The sequence below is a fragment of the Phocoena phocoena genome, chromosome 11, assembly GCF_963924675.1.
Source record: "Phocoena phocoena chromosome 11, mPhoPho1.1, whole genome shotgun sequence".
Classification (NCBI taxonomy): Eukaryota; Metazoa; Chordata; class Mammalia; order Artiodactyla; family Phocoenidae; genus Phocoena; species Phocoena phocoena.
This window is the reverse complement of record NC_089229.1, coordinates 89,416,145-89,440,941: the sequence shown is the minus strand read 5'-3', so window position 1 is coordinate 89,440,941 and position 24,797 is coordinate 89,416,145. Positions and strand designations below refer to the sequence as shown.

Sequence of the window (24,797 nt, the reverse complement as noted above, 5' to 3'; positions counted from 1 at the left end):
TTTAGTTATCCTATGTGAAAAACCCTCCCTCTGCAGAATAACTAGAGGTGAACAGAGAAAGGAAAGTTTAGTTTTCTAAGGATATGAGATTGTAATCAGTTGAAAAGATCTTTAATTTCTGACTGCCGGATGGGAAAGTTTTATTGAATATGTTCTGTGGGAAGGAATGGAACATTTTCACAGACTGAGAAAGGCAATTGCTTTTCTGTCTATTACAAATATACTTCTCATCTCCTTTTCTATTTCAGTCTTTTAAACTGAGGAATGCAGTGATAGAAAATGAAAACACTTTAAACATTCAATTCTCTTGTTTTAAACGGAAAAAAAGCTCACCCATTACAAGGCTGAAGAGAGTTGAACCTATTGTTCTCTCTCCTGTTGGGTTTTAGCCTGCACTCCACTGTCATAGAGATAAAGATCACGTGGGAGTGAAAAGAAGCAAAAAAGGAAACACTGAACATTTAAAAATATACCAAGGAAAATGTAAGAAATGTTTAACGTTAGTTTGAACTGTGTTTCTAATTGTTGCACAGCTAGGCTACTTAGCACATACTTTTAGAATACATTGGTGCATGCACATAGATGACTTTGAATTTTTCTGAAGTTAAGCTTAAAAAAAGCTTTAAAAGTTGACTATATTTTTTTGGGTGGGGGGCACGCCACACAGCATGCGGAATCTTAGTTCCCCGACCAGGTATCGAACCCATGCCCCCTTCAGTGGAAGCACAGAGTCTTAACCACTGGACCGCCAGGGAAGTCCCCCAAATTGACCATATTAAAAAGGAACTAGATACATCTCCTGTTTAAAGGAGACTTACAGATTATTCCTTTCATGATTAAGCACTTTTATTCTATAAAATTAACTCTAATTTAGTGTATTAAGTTCAGCCTTGGTACAAGATAGTTTTTATTAACATAGGTAGATCATGACAAACAGGAACATAAAAGCCATTTGCTGAAAGTAATGTTTAATATATATATGAATATATACAGGTATAGTATATATGTATATTCTCTATATATGCTATATATATTCACATATACGTGTACAGTCTCTCTCTTTATATGATAATAGATATCTCTCTACATATCTATATATAGATATCTGTTCAGATGGATATATATAGAGAGAGAAAACACACACACACACTCACCAGGTAGGTAGATATTACACAGAAAAAAGGGTTAATGGAAAAATTAAGTAAAACTTACTAAGTGCTTAACTATAATTTCAGTAAAAAACTACCAAAGGCCCACGCTATATAGTTGTATATTATGTGAAAATAAACAACTTGCTACCTGAAAATCCCAGAGACAACTTATGGTACAGACAGAAAGCTCAGGTTCAATGAACCCTTTGTGTTTTTTTTGGGTTTTTTTTTGCGGTACGCGGGCCTCTCACTGTTGTGGCCTCTCCCGTTGCGGAGCACAGGCTCCGGACGCGCAGGCTCAGCAGCCATGGCTCACGGGCCCAGCCGCTCCGCGCATGTGGGATCCTCCCGGATCGGGGCATGAACCTGTGTGCCCTGCATCGGCAGGCGGACTCTCAACCACTGCGCCACCAGGGAAGCCCAATGAACCCTTTTTAATGAAAGTGGATGCCTACTGTGTGCAAGGTACTTAGCGAGAGACTCTGAGATGAATATGGCTGGGCGTGTGCTGTCGAGGAACTAGTGAGGACAATACCAGGACAGCAGGTGAGGGTGCTCTGCAATCAGGACAGGATGGCAGTCACTCTGTCAGCTGTACTGAAGAGCCAGGGGAGAGATGTCATTTGAAGCAGGGCTGGAATGACAGATATCATGTGAGAAGGCAGAGAACTGGTGGGAACTGAAAGTAGAGAATCTCAGGTGGAAGTTAGAGGGTAAGCAGAAGTCTGGAGATGGTCAAGGTCAGGGTTTATTTATGGTTAGTTTAAAAAAGGGCAGGGCTTCCCTGGTGGCGCAGTGGTTGAGAGTACGCCTGCTGATGCAGGGGACACGGGTTTGTGCCCCGGTCTGGGAAGATCCCACATGCCACAGGGAGACTGGGCCCGTGAGCCATGGCCGCTGAGCCTGCGCGTCCGGGGCATGTGCTCTGCAACGGGAGAGGCCACAGCAGTGAGAGGCCCGCGTACCGCAAAAAAAAAAAAAAAAAAAGGTCAAATATGAGAGCGGTCTGTTAGGCTGAGGCTAGGTCAAGTAAGAAGAGAAGCCTGGAAGCCTGGATGGGTGACTCTGGCCTGGGTGACTGAGGGTTCATGTCTGGTGCAGCAGTATTTTCAGAGGATCCTCAGCATCTGTCTCTCACCCATGCTTCAGCAAAACTCCACTCTTCCTTGAATCAGACAGAATCGCCCTAGGCAGCATGAGGCTGGGTGTTCAAACCAACACAGTGGGCTAATTCCTCAGCATCTGCCAACGACCAGTTGGATTTAGAGTATCAGCTCATGATCCAAACCATTCAAACAATGTGGTGAGGATAATAAAATTACAGGTAAACAGTTACCCCTGAAATAGGAAGGGAGAAGACTTTTTTTAAAAAGGGATTTAAAAAATATCTATTTATTTATTTATTTGTCTGTTCTGGGTTTCAGTTGCAGCGTGAGGGATCTAGTTCCCTGACCAGGGATGGAACCCGGGCCCCCTGCATTGGGAGTGCAGCGTCTTCACCGCTGGACCACCAGGGAAATCCTGGGAAGGGAGAAGACGTAAGTTTTTAGTTTTCGGACCTCTTGTGATCCTTACTTAGCACTATACTGGGAACGACAGAAAAATAAAGAGGAGTGCTAAATGTGAAGAAAGAGCTTTGGGTGGAAGCCATTGCCATCCATCTCTCTGGGTCTTGCATTTTAGGTAAAGGAAAGACCAAGGAAACAATCTAGGAAGACTTCGTTGCAGACTTGCAGAAGAACCAAGTCGAGTTCCATGAATGGCTGGTTAGGTGTCCCTGCCCTAAACAATCACAGGATCTAGTCCAGTTTGGGGACTGTGATACAAAATAGGTTGCTTTGAACTTTAGATAGTCCAGGAAAACAAAATAAAACAGCAATACCCTCCACGCCTATAGTATAGACTTCTAACTTCACCATCGAGCTGGTTCCTTCTTTACCTCCAATCAAGTCATCAGTCAAGCTAACTATACTTTCCCTCACTGTCTACAGCTATGCTGACCAACATGGTAACCAGCCGCCACATGTGGCTATTGACCACTTGGCGTGTGGCTAGTCTATATTGAGATGTGCTCTAAGTGTGACATATGCACCAAATTTCAACGTTTAGCACAGAAAATATTTCATGAATAATTTAAAAAATATTGAATACGTATTGAAATGATAATCTTTTGAATCCATTTGGTTAAAAAAATATGTTTTTAAAATTATTTTCACCTTTAAAAAACTTTCCTTTTAACAAGGCTACTAAAAAAGTTAAAATTAATACGTGGATCACATTATATTTCTATTGGACAGCGCTGGTCTACATCCTCAGCTTTCCTTGCACCCATGGATATACAAGGCTTAAAATAGTTAAATAAATGGAGAGATAGAATTTTCTAATTGAAATTCATCCTAGAAATCTCTCTGCCAGTGTTCTATGCCTAAGGTCAGAGATATTTTATTATTTTTTTTATGGAACTATAGTTGATTTACAATATTGTGTTAGCTTCAGGTGCACAGCAAAGTGATTCCGTTATATATTTTTTTTTTGAAAAAGAATATATATATATTCTGAAAAAGATATATATATGTATTTTTTTTCAGATTCTTTTCCATTATAGGTTATTACAAGACATTGAATATGGTTCCCTGTGCTATACAGTAAATCCTTGCTGTAGGCCAGAGATATTTTATTCCAACTTAAAAGTAGGTATGCTAATAGTGTGAATTGTGATAGCGCACCCATAATCTGAAATAGAAGACAATGTCCCACCTATTTTTCCAGTTTTAGGCTTACTCAGTGTTAACTTCATTCTAAACTTATTTTCTTTTCCATGAAGGCAGCAACAGAATAACACGTAAAGAAAAATGAGCTGACGGCCTGTGCTACCTCCCCACCCTAGTGCTGCTATAAAGGGCAGGGGATACCCCATGTCTACGTACAGAAGCTTATACCCCTATTTAGTATCAGAACTAACCTAATAACCTAACCCTCCTTACCCAAATCTGGTCCTTTCCTCACTCTACTTCTCTGTTTTCATCTGTAAAAATCTGGCAAGAGGGCTTCCCTGGTGGCGCTGTGGTTGAGAGTCCGCCTGCCGATGCAGGGGACGCGGGTTCATGCCCCTGTCTGGGAAGATCCCACGTGCCGCAGGGCAGCTGGGCCCGTGAGCCATGGCCGCTGAGCCTGCGCGTCCGGAGCCTGTGCTCCGCAACGGGAGAGGCCACAACAGTGAGAGGCCCGCGTACCGCAAAAAAAAAAAAAAAAAAAAAAAAATCTGGCGAGAAGGGGTTGCACTGGACAAAAGTCTTTAAGTTGCTGACCTGAGGGCTGATCTATATAGAATTGGCATCTCGCTCCACACCTGACTCAGTTAGAAGTTGCAAACGGTGTTTCAATATTATACTTCCACTTTCAACAAACAACTGTCAAGTTCTTCTCATACCCACTTTCCAAAGCCTTATGAGCACGTGTTTCTGCTGTTTGTGACCATCACAGCAACCTACTGGGAGAAGCGATTCAGAGAAAAGTAAAATTGCGTATTTTTCCTTCAGCACTTGATGAGGATAATACTTCTGGGCAAACATGGCAATTGTACCAACATTTCATACAAGAATCATAAAATCAGTCCTCAAAAGAATTTTCTCTAGCTAGAACAGAAGAAATGTGTCAAGCTTGCTATTTATGGCTGTGATATGTAAAAGACAAGGTTTTTCAAATTTTTAGATACAGTTATGGAAAAGGCTAGAATAATAAGAGGTAGAAATAACAAGAAACAGTAAAATAAAGGATAATATATATGAACTGAAACTGGGAATAGATTTTTTAAAATAATAGAGGTGGAGATTTCAACTAATCATTATAGCGTCTCTGCTCTAATTTTAAGTTTTTAATGAAGGGGAGGGCAAATCAGTCACAATTATATGAGCATAAAAAGTCTATGACTATTTTTACAGACATTGTGGGCAATTTAATCACTGTATATCTCTCCCTCGATGTAACTAAGGAAGTCGTTGGTAGATCAAAATAAATTCCTCACTGGTTTTAGCCACAGTACAATAAATGCTAATTGGATTGTGCTATATACAACTTTATAATAAAAGTTTTAAATAATTTTTTAAACTGATAATCTGTTCTATCATGAGTTTTTCAAAAAGCTTTGTCTACTTAAAATTGTATAGGTCTTTCATGGTGGAAACTTTTTAAGTAAGTAATATTTTCCTAAAAAAATCAGCAAGGAAGTCTTTTACTATCTTTACAGACTTCTTAGAGGCCCATAACTACCTTCTCTTTTAACTTTCCTTTTCACACTTTTATCTGTATATATTATATAATAAGTGAACAAGAAAGTAAGTGAAGAGGTATCTTATTTGAAAATATTATTTTTACCCATCTCAGAACTAATGAACCTGAAGTACTGCAATGTTTCAACAGAAAAGAAATGAGAAAACAAAGCATTTTCAGGGAAGTGAGGAAGGTCATTTTGTAAACAGTTATTTGAGAACTAACCATGGCAAAGACCTTTCTTTGAATAAGCCAGTAATATTTTATATGTCAATTTCACCGTATTTCCAGGTGCCACTCACTCATTCATTCCGGCACTGACCAAGACTCACTAAAGCTCCACTGGGAAATTCTGATGCCATGATGGCAGTGTAATCGAAACTGCAATGCAAAAGTCATTTATTCTGATGTAAAGTGTATCTTTCACATCCAGAGATTATGAGTTAGTGACAGTAATGGCTCCATTATCTATAAAAGGTAAATAAGTCACTTAAGCTAGAATAGGTAAGGCATTTATTTATTCTCGTGACTAGCCTGTAAAATTTCAGACAAACATTTCTTCTAGGATTAATTATTATGTTTTACTTCAAAGAAAAAGTGCTTTATAGGATAAGAGTGACAATCTGTCTGAGAACCTGTTATCTACAACTTAGTTTCAAATTTTATTTGAATCTTTTACCTTACTTCTTTGAAGAAACAATTTAATTACAATATTTTCTTTTAAAGTAAATAGCAGGATGTGGGACATTGTATAATTGATTTTATAAGTTAACTTTACTAAAGAAAAGAGGTGCAGAAAATGTTATCATAGATATTTACCTTCGTTTGTAACTGAGGATATTTTGTTACAGAGGCATCACAGTATACCCTAGCTCTGAAATCCATTAACATAAATCACCAAAGATTCATGGAATACATCTTATTTGTTCTCTTTTAAAAATTTATTTTCTGCAAAACAAATTTAACATCTGACACCATTTACTTCCTATCATTTAAAAAAGCTATCATTAAAAGATCATATATGGATTAACTATCTATAATAGTAAGGGTATTCATAAGTCACAGTTTGTCCAGGACAAGCTGGCACGTATACCTTTAGCCCAGTCTAATTCTCAGCAGCGCTCTGTCTTGATAGAAAGCGTCCTGGGTTGAATAGAAAATTATATGGCAACTCTAGTAAAGCCAAAGATCAATGAGAATTCAGAGGTTTCAAACTTTCTGTTCTTCAGCTCCTTTTTTTACCCAAGTAGTCGTATTGAACTAAATACCCTCCAAGTCTTTTGTATAATTTTTAAATTCTGTGATTCTTCATTCTAGTTGAAGTGTAACTGGATGATTCAGGTAAATGTTAATTTGGAGAATCTGACTTTTAGTTGTCAGACTAAATTTGTAACACTCTCTTAAAACCCAGTTAAAAGGGGAAGTATACAACTTTTATTCAACATGAGTTATTATTTTAAAAAATATATGCATATTATATATATTCAAATTGAATTTTTAATTTGAGAAGCCTTTAAAGGATTTTTGAATTGCTTTAAAGTAGGATTTAGAAGAATTATAAAAATAAAGCCAAGAAAACAATTAATTGTAGGCTTAGACAAATTCCTTTTTGGAATAAGAAATCATAAAAGATAGAAGACCCCCTTCCCCCCCCCCACACACACAAAAAAACAGTTTTGTGGAAAGAAGTATAATTCTTGAGTATTAATTTGTCCAAGGTTGATGCTTTCCATAATAAATTATCACAACACTCACTTAACACAGCATTATGGAGGAGAAATATTGAAGTTCAATTTTTGTGTAGTAAAACTATACAAAAAGAATTACAGTCAAACCTGTAGATTTTTATATATACACATACAAAATCATTCATAAACATAAATGATGTATTCTGCATAGTTTTTTAAAGCATTTTCCTTTGTAAAATGTTATTTCCATAGCACTGAGTTTAAGTAAAGACTTCATTTTTGGAATGTGTATGTATTTTCTTTATAAAAAGATAGAGCTATTGAGGTATTTCCTTTGTTGTGTCACCTTTAGGACTTATTATTTGAAGTACTTCTTAGAAATTGCTATGCCAGTGTCCAGAATTTTAACTATTCCTTAAACACTTCTAAAGCTGGATGTCAAACCCTTCATAAAGAGACAGTGTATTGGGGTGTGTAACATCAATATATATCCACCTTCCAATTTATAAAATACACTGAGTTCCGTTATCTCTAGAGCCACGCATATACTATTAACCATATAAAGCTCTGCTCAATGTCAATAAAGTAAATATTTTTGTAAGAAATCTACACAAACCACTTTGGGAAAATCTGTTCATGGAATATATGTTAGAATAATTTACTCTAAGAATATTACATTAAGGCAGAATCTGCTAAAATATTTGGAATGAACTCATTCATCTAATTTTCTAATGGTGTGATAATACCATGTGGATATGAAAGTGGGTTATCAAAATGGGAAATTACAAATGTGAAACCTATAGTGATTGAAAGCAGAGATGTTTTCAAAGTAATGAGTACAATTCTCAAAATACTTTTCTATGCATTTATTACATGTTTTCCTATCCAGATACATCTTATGAAGGATAAAATGATGCTTAAAATCACTTGAAATTTTCATTTTTTTCTATTAAAGTTGGGAATAAGCCATTTAGTTAAATCATAGATGACGGGAAAATATTAATTACAGATATTTCAATGTCGATTCATAAATGCCCATTACATAAACCTTCAATTAACATACATTACTCATGTAAATATTATCTGGGGTTAAGTGAGAAAATAGTGAATAAGGCTTGAAAAACTTAGTATCATTCGTGAACAAAGTCAGACATAGCAGAAACAAAGATTTCGAACTCAGACATATTGAATATGGAGAAGAGAGGTACTGGATTTGTTGGACAGCTGATATTTACTGGTAACCAGAGGCCCTGAAAAGACAACTTAAAAGATATTTGAACGCGTGCGTGCATGTCTTTCTATGTGCTTGTGTGTCCACGTGTATAAAGTACTAACCTACTAGTTATCTCTTTTTACCCTCAGCCTGTCAAAAAAACCTGTCAGCTGCAAAAGCGGTAAGGGGGGTAGTTTAAAGAGGATACTGGAGCCTTAAGCTTCTTAATGTGCCAAGAATCAATCCCATGAAAGCAAACAACTTGAAAACGGGTTATATGTATTTAGGAAAAAGCTCTCAGGCTCCCTTCCCAGCTCTGCTCCAGCCGGAACTGGCGTTCAAGTTTTCTCACCCTAATGACCCCTGAAGCAGCCCTGAGGGATTGCAAAACAAGGCCGTTACACAAGGCAGCTTGCTAATTGAGAAGTTGATCGGGGGTAGAGAAATCCTGCTTTACCACGTTAAGTGTCGAAATCAAGCATGACTAGATTGACATTGCCAAATCACCGTCTGGAGGCCACTCCACGCCAGGAGCAGCAGGGCTTTTCACACCTGATAGGCCCTCACTCCATCTACATCAAGTCACATTAAGAAAGGAATGTATTAGGAACCGGAGGCCGCGCCCGAAGCCCGTTACTCCACCGCCTAACTGCTACTTCTCTTCTTTTCCCCAAGTAGCAGACGTGTCCACGTGGTGGACCTGCAGCTTACCTGTTCCTTCCGGAAAACCAGTCTTCCTCCACCCACTCTGCCCATCTTTGCTATTACAAAAAATGTTACCACCGCTAAACCCCGGAACCAGTTAGAGGAAGAGAGTAGGGCTCGAAATTTGGTATTACATGTGGCAATCACGTGGATGTAAATTACAGAACCCTTGGAACGGTTTCTAAAGGATGGCTCTTTACAACTTTTTTCTTTACTTCCCTTCCTCCCTCCCTCCCTCCCTCCCTCCCTCCCTCCCTTCCTTCCTTCCTTCCTCCCTTCCTTTTTTATGAAGTTTCAGATTCACGATGTATGATCAACGAAATCGCCTGAAAACGGATAGTGATTTAGACGGTGCATGGTGTGCTGAAGAGAGGAGAGGCCTCCTGCTTTTGAACTTTGAGTCCCCAGTCACGGATTTGCTGCTCTCCAACCTAAAATCTCCTGTGACAGATGGCATAATAGATATTCCCGACAGCCCGGACTGGCAGGCTGATATTACTTGGTGTTTTTTCCTACACTCTATTTCTGACAGGTTCAAAGCACTTCACCAACAATGTGTTTTAGGTGTGTATGTGTTTTTAGCTGAGACAATGGAATTAATTCGTATCTGTCCTCTGTTAACTGCAGGGTACACAGGGAAATAAATAGCTTGTTTCCAACTGCAAAGTTGTTTTTTTTTTTTGCCATTACAAAAAAATTCTTATATAAATCTGTAAAAGGAAAATTTATCTTTACCATGCTTATCGGGAGGTGGGAGGCGGCGGCCATTCTATAGGTGGGGAAACTGAGGTACAGAGGCAGCAGTGACTCACCTCGGAACTTTCAGTCAATTAGTAGCACTGATGGAAACCTAGCAGGTCTCTGTTTTCTGATACCCAGATGGGGGTGCTCACCCTACTGGATTTTCTCTCTTGCCCTTAATCCACGTTGACCGATAAAACAGTGTGATAATATGGTAACAAAGAGAAACGTACAAAAAACACACAAGAGTAAAGATATTTTCTTACCCAGCAAAAGTTGACGGGGCAATCCAATGTGTTATATAACCCAGCATTGCCTTCCAAGGCATAATCTAAGCTTAATATTACGATGTCTGTTGTGTTTTTTATAAAAGGTTCATCCTTCTCTTTTGGAGCACAAAATTAATAAGTAAACCCACAAGAATAGAACACTGCTAAAGTTGAGGCTTTACTTATTTTAGAAAACATAAGCATGAGATAAATGTCCACAAACTAAAGGTAATTCTGTCTACAGAGCATTTATAATGGAAAAAGCAACTAAAAGACTAAGTCCTCGCTGATAATTAGACCTCAGCAAATTAGACAAATCAGTCAAAAGATTTTCCTGTGCTTACATTTTAAAGAAACATCTCAAATCAATTATGTAAGGGCTAATGACACTGTTCTAAGCATTTTACATGAGTTATCTCATTAACCCTCACAACAAATGCATGACGCGGGTGGTAGTTTATTCTCCCATTTTATGGATAAGAAAAATGAGGTATTCAGACTTATGTAACATGCCCAGAGCTGAACTACACGGATCTCCCTCTTACCCCAATAGAACAGAGGGAACTTCAAGGGCAATTCACCATTACCACCTCTTAAGGATCTCTTTTCACTTCTTGACCTCTAGGAAGGGCTTATACGTACATAAAGCTAAATTCTGTCTCCTCAGACCTTCCACTCACTGGGGCTTTACTTAACAAGTTTGCTTCTCCTTATATATAACATCTTTCTCTTCTGCAGACCACATCCCCACCCCTCCCAGTCACATTCAATGTTGAAATGAACATCGGGACCATCTGCAAGTCCCTCACACCACACTTCTCAAATTCATCTCTGACTCTTCTTCCTCTCCTCAGACCCCCAAAGCCAACCCTGCTTTTTCTCTGCTAGTTCTCTCTCGTAAATGCCATAAGAACCTTTCCTTTTTCTTCCTTCTCAGAGACATCCTTCTAGAAATGATCCTGAAGGAAATGCTCCTTTGCATGCATCACCTCTCCCCTGGACTCAGGCTGTGATTTCCTAGTTGAATGACTTTTCTACCGACCTGCCTTGTCCTGCTCTCCACTCTCTACTCTGCAGCCAGTTACCTTTCTATGACACAGATTCAATTCATTGCTTCTGTCTATAACCTTCTATGGCTCCTCCCTGCATGCAGAATAAATGCACAAAGGCATGAGAGGGTCACTCTGTCTGGCCCCGGTCTTCCCTTCCACGGCTGTGCCTCACCCTCAAAATATTCTCTCCTTGGACTTACCATCTACTTTCATGCCTGTTCTATCATACCTGCCTGTGAGCCCCTACTAAATTTATTTTTCCTGGCAAACTACGACTCTTTTTCTATATTCAGCTCAAATGCCACTGGATCTATGAAATCCCTCTGATTTCCCTGAGGCAAAATGAGTAACACCCTCCTTTGGCTATTTAAGCACTTGTTTTCATATACTAATGGCCCTTACAGCATTGGTACCAGTTCATGTCCTTCTGTTTGTTTCTTTCTTGCTGCATAGTGAGCTCCCTGAGAGCACGTTCTCTCCTTTCCTCAGTGCCTGACACGTGTAAGATTCCTATGCTTTGAAACGACTGAATGACAGAGCGGGGCCATAACTGGAAATTAGCACTCTTCCCTTGTCAAGTAAATAGATTTTATATAGGAATTTTACTTATACCTACTACACTCATATCACCTATTTTTAAAAAAGCTTTATTGGAGTATAGTTGATTTACAATGCTGTGTTAGTCTCAGGTATGCAGTAAAGTTATCATATACATATATTCATTCTTTTTCAGACTCTCTTCTCAAATAGGTTATCATAGATTATTAAGCCGAGTTCCCTGTGCTATACAGTGGGTCCTATTTTTGAAATCCCACTTTGAACTCAGTGTATAATGGCTATAACACCTGTAGGTGGAAGTCAAAAATAAAGTATTTAGAAGCTGTTACAAAGACATGACTAGACCACCATCCCCATGTCCTTTCCTGAACTATACCTTACAGAAATAACCCAATTAGGGCAAAGCTACACTAAGTAAAGCTACCCTAGGACCATGTTAGGCAACATCATCAGTACTTGCTGAAACTAAGAACAAATTAGGTCTGTCTTGGATCATATTCAAGATGGTTTAGGTGGCAACATCAGAACTTAGCTATTAGCAGCTGCCGAAAACTTGCAACTGGTGTCATCTTTACTCATCATATCTGGTGACATTTCTTTACCATCATTACCCCATTGCCCTAAAGAGTAACACAAAGCACAGGTCATAATATGATGGATCTAACTTAGGTAGGCAGCTCTAAAAGTGCACCAACATTCAGCCTCCATGTTGTGAGGAAGCCCAACTCCTTCTTATTCTCAAGATCCATCTCCTAAATCTCCTTTCCAGCTTCCAGAACCTTCTCTGACTGCAACTCTTCCATGAAGCTCAGCTATTTAAAATCACATTTTCCTAACCATCCAACAACTATTCATTGCTATTTTGATGATATGTGTTGTTACTTTATTGCAATCAAGCATTGCTAAGTATTTCATTCTATCCCACTCCCTCCTCCTGCCTTCCATTCAATAGTTATTGAGCACCTACTACCTGCCAGGTTTTCTACCAGATGCTGGATACAATCAAACAAATAAGATCCTTCCCTGTCCTCAAAAGGTTTGCAGTCTAGTGCTGGAGTGATAGACAAGGAGGTATAACAATGACAACAAAAGTTCATTCTCTCCTCATAACAAACCAGTCTGCACACATTTGGAAGAGGATTTTTCCTTAAAACACCACTTTCCTCATTTCATTAATATGATCAATGACTTTCAAAGGCTCCATATTACTGACATAATTATATTCATTCTGCCCAGGTTGGCTCTCTGAGCCAATTCTACAGGACCACATTTCTCTCTCTTTTCTAAATTTAAGATTCCTAAATATTGCCTGGGGCCCACTTATACTAAAAATATTACCTATTACTGATCTGAAATTTAAATTTAACTAGGGATCCTGGATTTTGTTTGGCAACTCTGCACTTAATTGGACCAGCCCATTTGCCTCATTGTTAAATTTGCAATAGATCCCAGTGCTTGGGTGAGCAGCTACTCCATCTGAAATGTATTCTCTCCTCATCTTTCATACCAATCTCATCTCTGCCCATAAGTCTTCCCAAGCAACAGAGACTTTGCTTTGATCTCCTATAGCTTAATTCAACTTAGAAAATGTTAAGTAACTACCTAAAGTGACAGTTATTGCAACTGTCTCAAATAGAATGGAGTATCTGTGGCATTCTAAGAGAATTTTTTTCCTTCTAAAGATTGAATAAACTACTCAAGTTTGAGAAACATTGTTTTACCTAGTTCACTTGGACAATATAAATAATTCAAAATAATTTCTCACCTCTTCAATGGGAGGAGCTGAGTAGAAAGGGAGTGAGCGGGGGGAGGGGTGGAAGTTGTGCTCTCTTTAGTTCAGACCCATCCCAACCTGGGCCAGGCTCACATCTCACTCTAAAAATTCCATACCTCACACCTGTTAGGATGCCTATTATTAAAATGACAAGAAGTAATTAGTGGGGGTGAGAATGCGGAGAAAAGGGAACCCTCATGCACTCTTGGTGGGAAAGTAAATTGGTGCAGCCACTATGGAGAACAAATGTGAAGGTTCCTCAAAAATTCGAAAATAGAGCTACCATATGATCCAGCAATTCCACCTCTGGGTATTTAGCCAAAAGAAACAAGAACACTAACTTGAGAAGATATATGCACCCCATGTTTACTGCAGCATTATTTACAATAGCCATGATATGGAAACAACCTGAATGTTCATCAACGAATAAATGGATAAGGAAAATGTGATGTATATACATGATGAAATATTGTTCAGCTGTAAAAATTGAAAGAAATCTTGCCAACATGAATGGACCTTGAGGTCATTATTCTAAGTGAAATAAGTCAGACAGAGAAAGACAAATATTGTATGATCTCAGTTATATGTGAAATCTAAAAACAAACAACCACCAAAAAAATCCAAGACTTAAGAATACAGAGATAGATTGGTGACGGTCAGAGGTGGGGTTTGGGGAGGTGAGCAAAATGGGTGAAGGGGGTCAAAAGGTACAAACTTCCAGTTATAAAACAATAAGTCCTCGGGATGTAATGTAGAGCACAGTGACTATAGTTAATAATACTGTATTATATATTTGAAAGTTGCTAGGAGAGTAGATCTTAAAAGTTCTTATCACAAGAAAAAAATAGTAACTGTGTGGTGATGGATGTTAACTAGATTTATTGTGGTGATCATTTCACAATATACATAAATATTGAATAATTATATTGTACACCTGAAACTAATAAAATGTTATATGTCAATTACATCTTAATAACCAAATAAAAATTTTAAAGTACTACAATAATTAAATTTCATTAATTCACTAAAAGAATACATTCAAGAAGAAATCATTCATAGCTGTAAACTTTAATAAAGTCTCACTTGAAATAAAAAAGCAAAAAAATGTTCTTTATTCCAACGAAATATATTGCATTGTTAAGGTCTAGTATACTACACTTATACACATGCTTGACAGAATATATCATTGCAAACAGGTGACCTTTTCCAACCCAAACACTCTCTAGAGCCTAGTTAAAAAAAAAAAACAAAAACCATTGATTACAAAGGTCATAAACTTCCATAGGGATTTTTTTTTTTAAAGAGAACAAAATTTCTTCTCTTCTAGCATTATATATATATATACATACACCCCCCACTTACATTCACTTTATTAATATATTTAGAGAAACCATTATGAAATGGTTTGGCTGCTTTCCAATAGGCTTAAGAGACCAAAAACAAAGAATAATTCTAAATTTCTCTATTTGTTCAGAAAATTATCACCAGAAAGATAATGGCAGGCTTCACAGGGAGCTATTTGGTGAGCCACAGAACAGAATTAAAATCTAATGTATCTGATGCCACTGATCAGAAACACGTTTCCCGGTAGGTACTTCATACCCTCCCAGGTGTACATTTAATTAACTAACAAGTTAGCCGTGGTGTACCATTGGCTTAAAAAGGTAACACAGATGTATGAGTGAATATAGTTCTCTTGCTTCCTATAGGCAGCATTATGGCACACTATGACTACAGTTACTGCAGACTAAAGTATACCCCTTGAACCTTGGGAACTTTGGCTAAATAACCTAATCATCTTGTGCCTCAGTATCTTTGTCTCAAAAATGGGTGTAATAATAGTTCCCAAAGGCTACATGAGATTACATCTGTAAAGCACGCAGCACAGTTCCCATCTGGTGGCAAATACCTCCTAAATAGTACTAAAAGGTAAGATATAGAAGGCAAAGATTTTTGTCTTGTTTATTTTCACTGCTACTATCTCAGTATCCAGAATAGAGTAGATCCTCAAGAAATATTTGCCACCATCTGAGTCTCACTTCTGTTGACTTTATTTCACAATGTTAAAACCGACCCTCATAATTCCACTGTCATTATAACACCTTTACCCTCAGTCCAGTTGAAATTTTTCTATATTTACCAAGTATTTGTAAACAGAAAAATATAGGACAATCTTTTTAGTAGAGTTTTTCTTTAAAAATATTTCTTCATATAAATGCTGGCTGAATGCTTATGAATTTTTAAAGTTTTATTACCACTCAATGAATTTCTTGTCTTCTCCATTTCTAAAATGTCACTTTTTGGCATAGAGTAAAACTCCAAATTCTATTTACCTTTTCTTTTAGCTAGCTACTCTGCCAAATTTTCTTATTAATTCTTGAGTTTTCCCAATTATCCCCAAAGAAAATAATTCTTTTTAATATTTATACTGATTATTTCATTTTCTTATCTTGTTACATTAGCTGAAACCTTTAAAACAACATTGAAGAAAAGCGACAATAGTGGATATCCCTGTCTTTTTCCTGAGTTTAGTGGAAATGATTTTAGTATTTAACTGTTTTATGTATTTGCTGTTAGGTTTCAGTGAATTCTCTTAATCATATTTAATTGGATTCCTCTTATTTCTCTTTAGCTGGAAGTTTTGCAATGGCTGCTGAATTCTTATCAATTGCTGTTTTGGCACAAACTGCTCTAGGCATGGTGTTTTCTCCTTTAGTTTGATAATACAATAAACGAGGTTGCAAATCATCCTGGTGTTCCTTCTTTGCATTCCAGAAATAATCTTACTTGTTCCTAGTGCATTATTTATTTTATACACTGACAGACTAGCTGCTAATACTTTTTGAGTATTAATCATAAATGCAATTAGTTTCTATATATTTTTATATTATCTTTATCAGGTTAGAGTACTATATGGTACTATATTAGAGTTGCGTTAATTTTGTATAAGTTGAGTTTTGGATATTGTTTCCTGTTAACATTAAATTGCAGATGCCAAGGAAGTTGCTAAATATATATGGCTTAAGCGTGGAGGAGAATAATGCACTGCAGGTAGAGATTTAAGAGTCATCACAATAGGAGAGGAATTAAAATCATGAAGATAGATAATATCTCCCAGGAAAAAGTATACCTCAATAAGATCAGTGTTCCTAAGGTACTTTCCTTCACACTTTTAAGTGTCTGATGGGCATGAGACACCCAGAAAAGAATCTGAACTGTGTAGGGTCATGGCATCCAAGATAGTAGAAAGCTTTTATAAAGGAGTGATCAACATTATTAAAAGGAAAAAAAACTATAAGATGATCCCTGAGAAAATGTCCATTAGTTTCAGCAATTAGATATCAAGAAAAGCAATTTCAGCAGAGTAGAGGTAGAAGCCAGATCACAAGTGGATGAGGTTGAAGAAGGGGAGATTATACTTCTAAAAATATTGGACAATAAAGGAATTGGACAATATCAACATATATCTGTAGGATAAGGCTTTTTCTTTCAGAACCAGAAAGTCTTGAGTATATTCGTATGTTGAGGGTCAAAAGTTTATAGAAAAGGAAATATTAAAGATAATAAGGAGAAAGGAGATAACTCATCACAAGAAAACCCACAGGATACTGGAGGGAATGGAGCCAAGGACATAGAATTGGAAAAGTAACAGGAACACCTCATTCACAAAGATGAGATAAAACAAGTTAAAGATAAATGGAAAAGTAGATGAAATGTAAATGGTAGCAAGAAGCTGATTTATATCAAGCCTGATGGCTTCAATTTTGAAGGAGGCAGCAAAGGCATCTGCTGAGAATGAAGAGACAGGACAACTATCCAAAAAAAGGGCCTCAAGGGGAACTGTGAATGTTCAGTAGAGCTGTTGAAGGTCGTGGGCCAGGATGGTGGCCAAGTACAAATAACTGGCTCATCCCTTGAGGCTGGGTGAGAGGAAAAACCAATTATTTGTGAGAGCATCAATCTACATTTTATTTACTTGTTTCCAGTAATGCTCAGCCATGCTATTGGAGTAGAAAAGCAGGGAGTGGTATACCAATGCCAATTTGTCACCCTAGAGCCTTGCTGGGCTCTGAGATACAAAGGCAGGCATAGTAGAAGATGGAAGTCTTGAATGACCAACAGTTGGGTTCATGCCGGGCAGTGAAGCACAGAAGCCTGATAGATTTGACCAAATTAGAAGAAAAAGACATAATGGAAGAGCTGAATGACTGAAATCAAAGAGCAGCTGTATTGCAAGTGAGTCAAGATGATATTATGGAGTTTAAGATTCCTGAGATGGGGACTTCCCTGGTGGTCCAGTGGTTGAGACCCCCATGCTTCCACTGCAGGGGACATGGGTTCAATCCCTGGTTCGGGGACTCAGATCCTGTATGCCGCATGGCACGGCAAAAAAAAAAAAAAAAAAAAAGATTCCTGAGATAAAATATTTTTCTTTAAGGACAAGAAGCTGTATGTGATCCTTGGACTGGGGGGATGTAGTGTTAAGGAGGTTCAACAAGTTAGGACTGGTTTCAGATGGGTCAACTGTAAACCTTTTCAAATCTCCTACAGTTTATAGCAAGAGAGAAATTGACAGGAATGAGAAAGGTAAAACGTAGTGTAACCAGATTGTATGAATTTTATTGAATGACGATGCATTTTTATTAGTGGATGGAGACGGTTGTGTGTAGCCAAGAGAATGCCAACTTCTTTTGGTTTCATGGAGCACGGGATTTACAAGCCTAAGTAGGACTATGCCCTTATGGACAGCTGACAGGGACACTGCCTCCTTAAAGGAGAGGCAAAATTCAGTTAAAGCGATGATGAAACTCAGTTAAAGACAATATTTTGATGGAAAAAGCCAAAATATTGTAAACATAGAATAATTATTGACAACGACATGTGGCTTCCAGAGGACCCAATGGAAAAGTGTTGAGTTGAGGCAGCAGTCAAAATACAGAAAATGGGGAAAGGGATGGAAGTGAAGAGGATTAGATCAACATTGATGGGTGAAGGGGTGGTGGCAGTGGATTTGCCTTTCATTCAGTGATGAATAATTACAAGGTTGAATGGCCTGTTTAGAAGTGGATAGGAAAAGAATCTGAAAGAGAATGGATATATGTCTATGAATAAATGAATCACTTTGTTGTACACCTGAAACTAACACAACATCGTAAATCAACTATAGTCTCATATAAAATAAAAATTTTTTTAAATTTTAAAGAGAAAAAAGTAGGGCTTCCCTGGTGGCACAGTGGTTGAGAATCCGCCTGCCGATGCAGGGGACACGGGTTCGTGCCCCGGTCCGGGAAGATCCCATATGCCGCGGAGCGGCTGGGCCCGTGAGCCATGGCCGCTGAGCCTGCGCGTCCGGAGCCTGTGCCCCGCAACAGGAGAGGCCACGACAGTGAGAGGCCCGCGTACCGCAAAAAAAAAAAAAAAAAAAAAAAAAAAGAGAAAAAAGTAGCTATAAGTTTATAATTTAAGAAGAATACGTAGATGGCCTCAAGTGTCCTAACTTGGGCACAGTGAGGGTCCCTGAAAACATATTGCTTAATCCCAGGGAAACTGCAATGGCTATGAGGTTCAAGAAGAGGCAAAAGAGCTCTTTTCTCAGGAGGGCCTCCCACCTCACAGAGCAGTGAGCTCCCCACTGCAGTTCTCTCTGGGGTAGTTCACCCACTCTGATTATGTAAACAATTTCATTTCCATGATTTCAAAATCTCCCAGGAGATTTCTGAAGCAGGGCTATAACGGGTATATGTGGGATGCAGGATGGCGATCCCGTCTTCAAGAATTCGGGATGCTAAGAAACATTTTCAAACACCTCAGCCAATTGTATGGATTAAAAGGCCTGGTCAGGTATTTAAAATCAGACTTCTAGGGTTCTGATTAAGAGCTCACATACTAGTGCTTATGGACCACATTAGAATTAGTTGCCAATATCTTAAATCTAAGAGATTTCATTTAAAGATCTAGAAAAAATATCTAGTTCATCTAGAGAAATCAGCAGTTTTAGGCTCACATTCTGCTGAAATAAAGTCATAGCTGCTCCCTTGGGATAGGACATGCAAGCCCCAATTCACTACATTATTTTACCTTCATGGACCCTAGAACATGGAAGCATTTGGGTTTGTAATCGCTGTCTTAGCCCTTGGTGAGATAATTATTCAGCCTATTTTATTTATGTCAAAGTATCACTATAAGAAATAAGTTATTGATTACTACCTCATGAAATAAGATTTTCATACATATGTTTATGTTAAAATAATGGATTAACTCTGTGCTAAATAGTCATCTGGCAATAAAGATGAAAATTTAACAAGATAAAATGTTATATCTGCTATAATTCTCATCCGACAGAGTGAGCTCAAACACTGTTCTAAATATTATTCAAATTCACCTATATTTTATATTTACATAATATCCAGACCAGAGAATTATTTTCATCACGTCCTCCCTTTCCCAAGTTACTTTCACTCAGCTATTTGAGCATTTCTCATGCATTATGCTCCCACCTCTATTTTTTCCCATTATTGTTCACTCATTGCAATTATTCAAAATTCATCTTCAGATGAAATAAATAGCTCTGGATATCATAATAAAGAAAAATGTGTAAGAGAATACAAAAGTCTGGAGAATATATGAACATATCATGTAAATCTGAACAGTTGTTAGAAATAGAAAGTAAATTTGGATATGAGCTTCCTAGGAGACAAAGAAAAAAGGGAAGATGTAAATAATACTGACCCACAAAACCCATGAAGAAACATCATTTAATCATTTAGCATCCCAGGAATTTTTCTTATTCTAGATTGGAGAAAGTTCAACAGTGAATCTGTAGGACATTGTGTGATACAGTAAACAGAGTCTATAACCACATCCCTAAGACACTGCATTGTTTGCAGCTATTTATAAACCTTTTCTTCAATGCAGGCTAATGGTGAAACCCTGATGCACAATCCTGTAGAAGATTTTGAGGGGTCAAGGTCAAGTGTATAGTTCTCTGAAGTGATCCAAAGGATATATTTAAAACTATCAGAAGAACTAGCTTAATGTCTAGTTTTTCAGGTAATCAATCCACCATAGATACTCTTTCCTTAAGATAACTTCTTAAAAAATCAGGACTGAAAAGCAGCAGTCGTAATTTGCTGGTAAGAACACAGAGTGCAGAGATACTATGACATGATAAAGTTTACATGAGGAATTTCAGAAACATAACTAAAAGGCGTGCAGAAATGCAGAGCTGAGGATCCCAGCCTTCCTCGGCAAGGATTTCTGGGTCTGCTCCAACACACAGCTGAATCAGAGGCCCTGGACAGTGCGTCTGGACAATAGGCATTACCTTCTAGAAAAACCTCTCGTATAACATTGTCAGATTCGGGCCAACTGCCTTCTGGAGGACAACTGCAAAGACACTGCATTTCATCTTGGGATATCCTTTCTTGGCAGGATCAATTGCCTCCCTAGACCCATTCTAGGGTGTGGCAATAAGAGTACACCATCAGGGTAGAGAACATAAGATACATATCTTTTGATTCTCCATAGCAGTTGACAATGCTTTTCTCTATTTCTCTGATACCCAAGTTAAGCTCCTTGAAGCTCAGATTATTTATTGCATTACTTTTGTAACCCTTCTCCCAAAGGAACGTGTGATCCGTACACAGTGGGCATCAAATATTACTGGATGGCATATTTGTTTTTAAAATGGTAAAATTAGGGCTTCCCTGGTGGCACAGTGGTTAAGAATCTGCCTGCCAACGCAGGGGACACGGGTTTGAGCCCTGGGCTGGGAAGATCCCACATGCCGTGGAGCAACTAAGACCGTGTGCCACAGCTACTGAGCCTGTGCTCTAGATCCCGCGAGCCACAACTACTGAGCCCACACGCCTAGAGCCTGTGCTCTGCAACAAGAGAAGCCACCACAATGAGAAGCCTGTGCACCACAACGAACAGTAGCCCCTGCTTGCCGCAACTAGAGAAAGCCCGCACACAGCAGCGAAGACCCAACGCAGCCATAAATAAATCAATGTATTAAAAATAAATAAATAAAATAGTAAAATTAGATAATACATCTCATCTAAATTCATGGAATTTTCCCCCCTAATATGACAGCCACGTGATAGCTTAAAAACACATGCGTTGTCATCCTTCAGTAGCAGTTTATTCATTAGTACATTCTTTGTTCTTCTAAAATCCAACGTATCTCATCACATCTCATATTTGCTAATTTTCATTCTCAAAAGGCCTTGTTACAAATCCAATGCATTTAATTACCAAACTATGCCCATAAGGGTACCTGGACAATAGCTTACATTTTAAATTGTAGTAATTGTGGGTGCTGCTAACCTGTCAATCTCAAATATATTTATAAGCTACACACACAGAAATGAAATGAACAAAGTGATTTCAGACTAACCAGCTCCGACTACACATTTTAAGAAAATCAGTGGTTGTGCCTAGGATCCAATGCTAACAATTTGCTATGCACTGCAGTGTTACAGCTTTCTAAATGGTAAGTAACTGTTTAAAAATTCCGAAGCCTTCTTAAAATGTTTCACTTAAACATTTCTGCAATAAAATCTTATTGAACTGTTGCTTTCATTAATTTTCTACAGACTAGAGACCAAGAAATTCAAGTTCGATTTTTTTTTTCTTTTAACTTCGCCTACTACTAGCATATAAACTGTGCCTCTTTTTTAAATAAACCCCTGGCCTTGAGTTTTGGCCCCTTAATAGTAGTCTACATGGTTGACTACCCTTGGTGTTAAATTTTCTTAAATTGTATTTCTGTCAGTGTATCATTTTTTTTAAGCAATGGACCCTATAATAGCAAGCACTGGTCTGTCAGGAGTGCATTTTACCAGCACGACACAGGTATTTTTCACTACAGGAGACAAACAATGATATGTATTACATGCGGTAAACACTGCCTTTGGTACATAAGGTTCTTTTAGCATTTATCTGTCTAAAGTCTCACTGTGTCCTGAATGGGGGGTTGCCGGGGAGGGAGAGAAACCCTGCCTTATATTAATGTTGCCATTGGCTATAGCACAGTATTAGAAAGAGTCCACATGCACTGGATGTTTCTCATCAAAGCAAACCTAGATTTAATATTAAATGAACAGAGGCAGGTATATTAGCCCATGCTTAGTCCTTTTCTTCCAAACAATTACTACATCTCTCTTTTACAACTCTTTTCCCAGGTATTGGTACTCCCCTCCTTTTATTCACACGTATCACTACCAAACAACTTTCAATCAAGCTTAACAAACTAAATATTAAAAAATAAGACTGCTCTCCAAATTGGGGGTACATAATCCCAGGGATGTTTAAACAAGGAACAGCCTTTCTATTTATTTGATAGCCTTTACACATTGCTTTCCTAATTAAAAAATGTACAATGGAGTATTTATGATTTATAAATATATATTTAAGTTGAGGGTGCCCACTTAGATTTCCTTAGGAATAAAGGTATATAATCAAAACGTTTAGAGAACACTGTGAAAAAGAATACCAGTTAAGATACTGGCATTCAATTGTCCTTGCCACCAGAGGAAACATAAAAATCAAGACTGCAAAGAAAACCTAAAGCAAGCTAACGTTTTATATATAATTCTACCCTATGGGATATTAAATATAATGCTTTACAAGGCCATAGAACTTTCACATGCTAAAGTGTGGAGAGCATGGGCATATAAGATATTTTAGAAAACTACCACCTCAGTTACAAAGAAAATCTCATGTTCAATAATTCCCCAAAGATTCAAATTCAACTTACTTTATGTAAAATACACTATAATCGTAATTCAACAACCCGTTCCAGATTCCAATAAGCTCCACTCTTTTTTTTTTTTTTTTTTTTGGCTGCGCTGGGTCTTTGTTGCCATGCGTGGGCTTTCTCTAGCTGCAGTGAGTGGGGGTTACTCTTCGTTGTGGTGCGCGGGCTTCTCATTGTGGTGGCTTCTCTTGTTGGGAAGCACGGCCCCTAGGTGCACAGGCTTCAGTAGTTGTGGTGCGTGGGCTCAGTAGTTGTGGCTCGCGGGCTCTAGAGCACAGGCTCAGTAGTTGTGGCGCATGGGCTTAGCTGCTCTGCGGCATGTGGGATCTTCCCAGACCAGAGCTCGAACCCGTGTCCCCTGCAATGGCAGGCGGATTCTTAAACACTGCACCACTAGGGAAGTCCCTCCACTCTTAAATAATTTTTTTCCTTCATGGTTTTGGGTTCATGTGGTATTTAAGCATTTCTTCAGCTATCTTCTTTGTAGATGAAAAGTTGGTAAAAGATCTTATTATGCTAGTAGCATTTCATATTCTTGATTATTAATCATTCTTAAACCTCATCTTAATCTGTTTCTTTAATCTTCTTCTCATGTTTAATTTTCCAACTATCTTATCTTCATAACTCAGTGCAATTCTTCCTTCGTAACAACAGAAACTCACATTGGAGTGTTGGCCAGTGTATTAGATTCTTTCCCTATGTGTTTCACTGACACTTCCTGACAGTTCTATGAATGGGTTTGTTATTGCTATTCACAGATAAGTAAACTGAGGCTTGGAGAGGTTGAGTAACTTGCTAGGAACATACAACTGGGAAGTAGCAGAAAAAGGGTAGACCTCACATCTGTACTCCTTACCATTAATGCCCCTAAAACCTAGGGATTAGGTCTAACCACATCTGGTTTGGGATATGGTTAGGGAATTAGCAAGAACTGATGTGACATTTTTGTTTCTATAAAGTACTGTCACAGAAGGTAAAAACAGCAGATGAATGCATTATAACAGTCATATATGACTAATGTTCCATTAATGATAGTTGGGGGGGCAGGGCGTGCAACACACAACGTGGCAGATAATGAGAAATACACAATGAAATGATTTAAAATACACTGTATGCGTTAAGATGAAATGTAGGATGAGCTTGTGACTTCGGAATCACAGTGAAAAACTAAGTTGTAGTGAAAATGCAAGGTTCTGTTTACTACTTAGCAGATAAATCCTCAAGGCAAAATCAAAAATATTTTAAAAAATTTTAATCTCCTCAAAATATATCTTTCTTTCTCAGGTCACTGCAGCAATCCACAGTTAACTGAGAAGACAAAGCATTTAACATGTTTAGTCAAACAAGCATGTGATCTTTATTCTAAAGATAATAGTTAGTTTAATAAATACCACTGACAAGATTATTTCAACACCTAGCAGACTATCAGCTCAAGATCAAATGACCTTTCCTTAAAATCAAGCTCAAATTGATCCATTTTAGAAGGTAAGAATCACAAAGTGATTAGGAATATAGGTTTGAACTTAAAAGAGGACAAGATGGCAGTTAGAACACATGCCCATCTACCAAAAAGAATAGGAGGGCTGCTAGAAACTGTAATAGGAAAAAAAAAACAAC

At 38.0% G+C, this 24,797-nt stretch overlaps 1 protein-coding gene across 2 annotated transcripts in view; it reads right to left on the bottom strand.

Moving 5' to 3' along the window:
* Positions 1–24,797, bottom strand: part of LMO3 (LIM domain only 3) — a 62,681-nt gene that overhangs the window by 17,026 nt on the left and 20,858 nt on the right. The gene's annotated exons all lie outside the window — the stretch shown is intronic.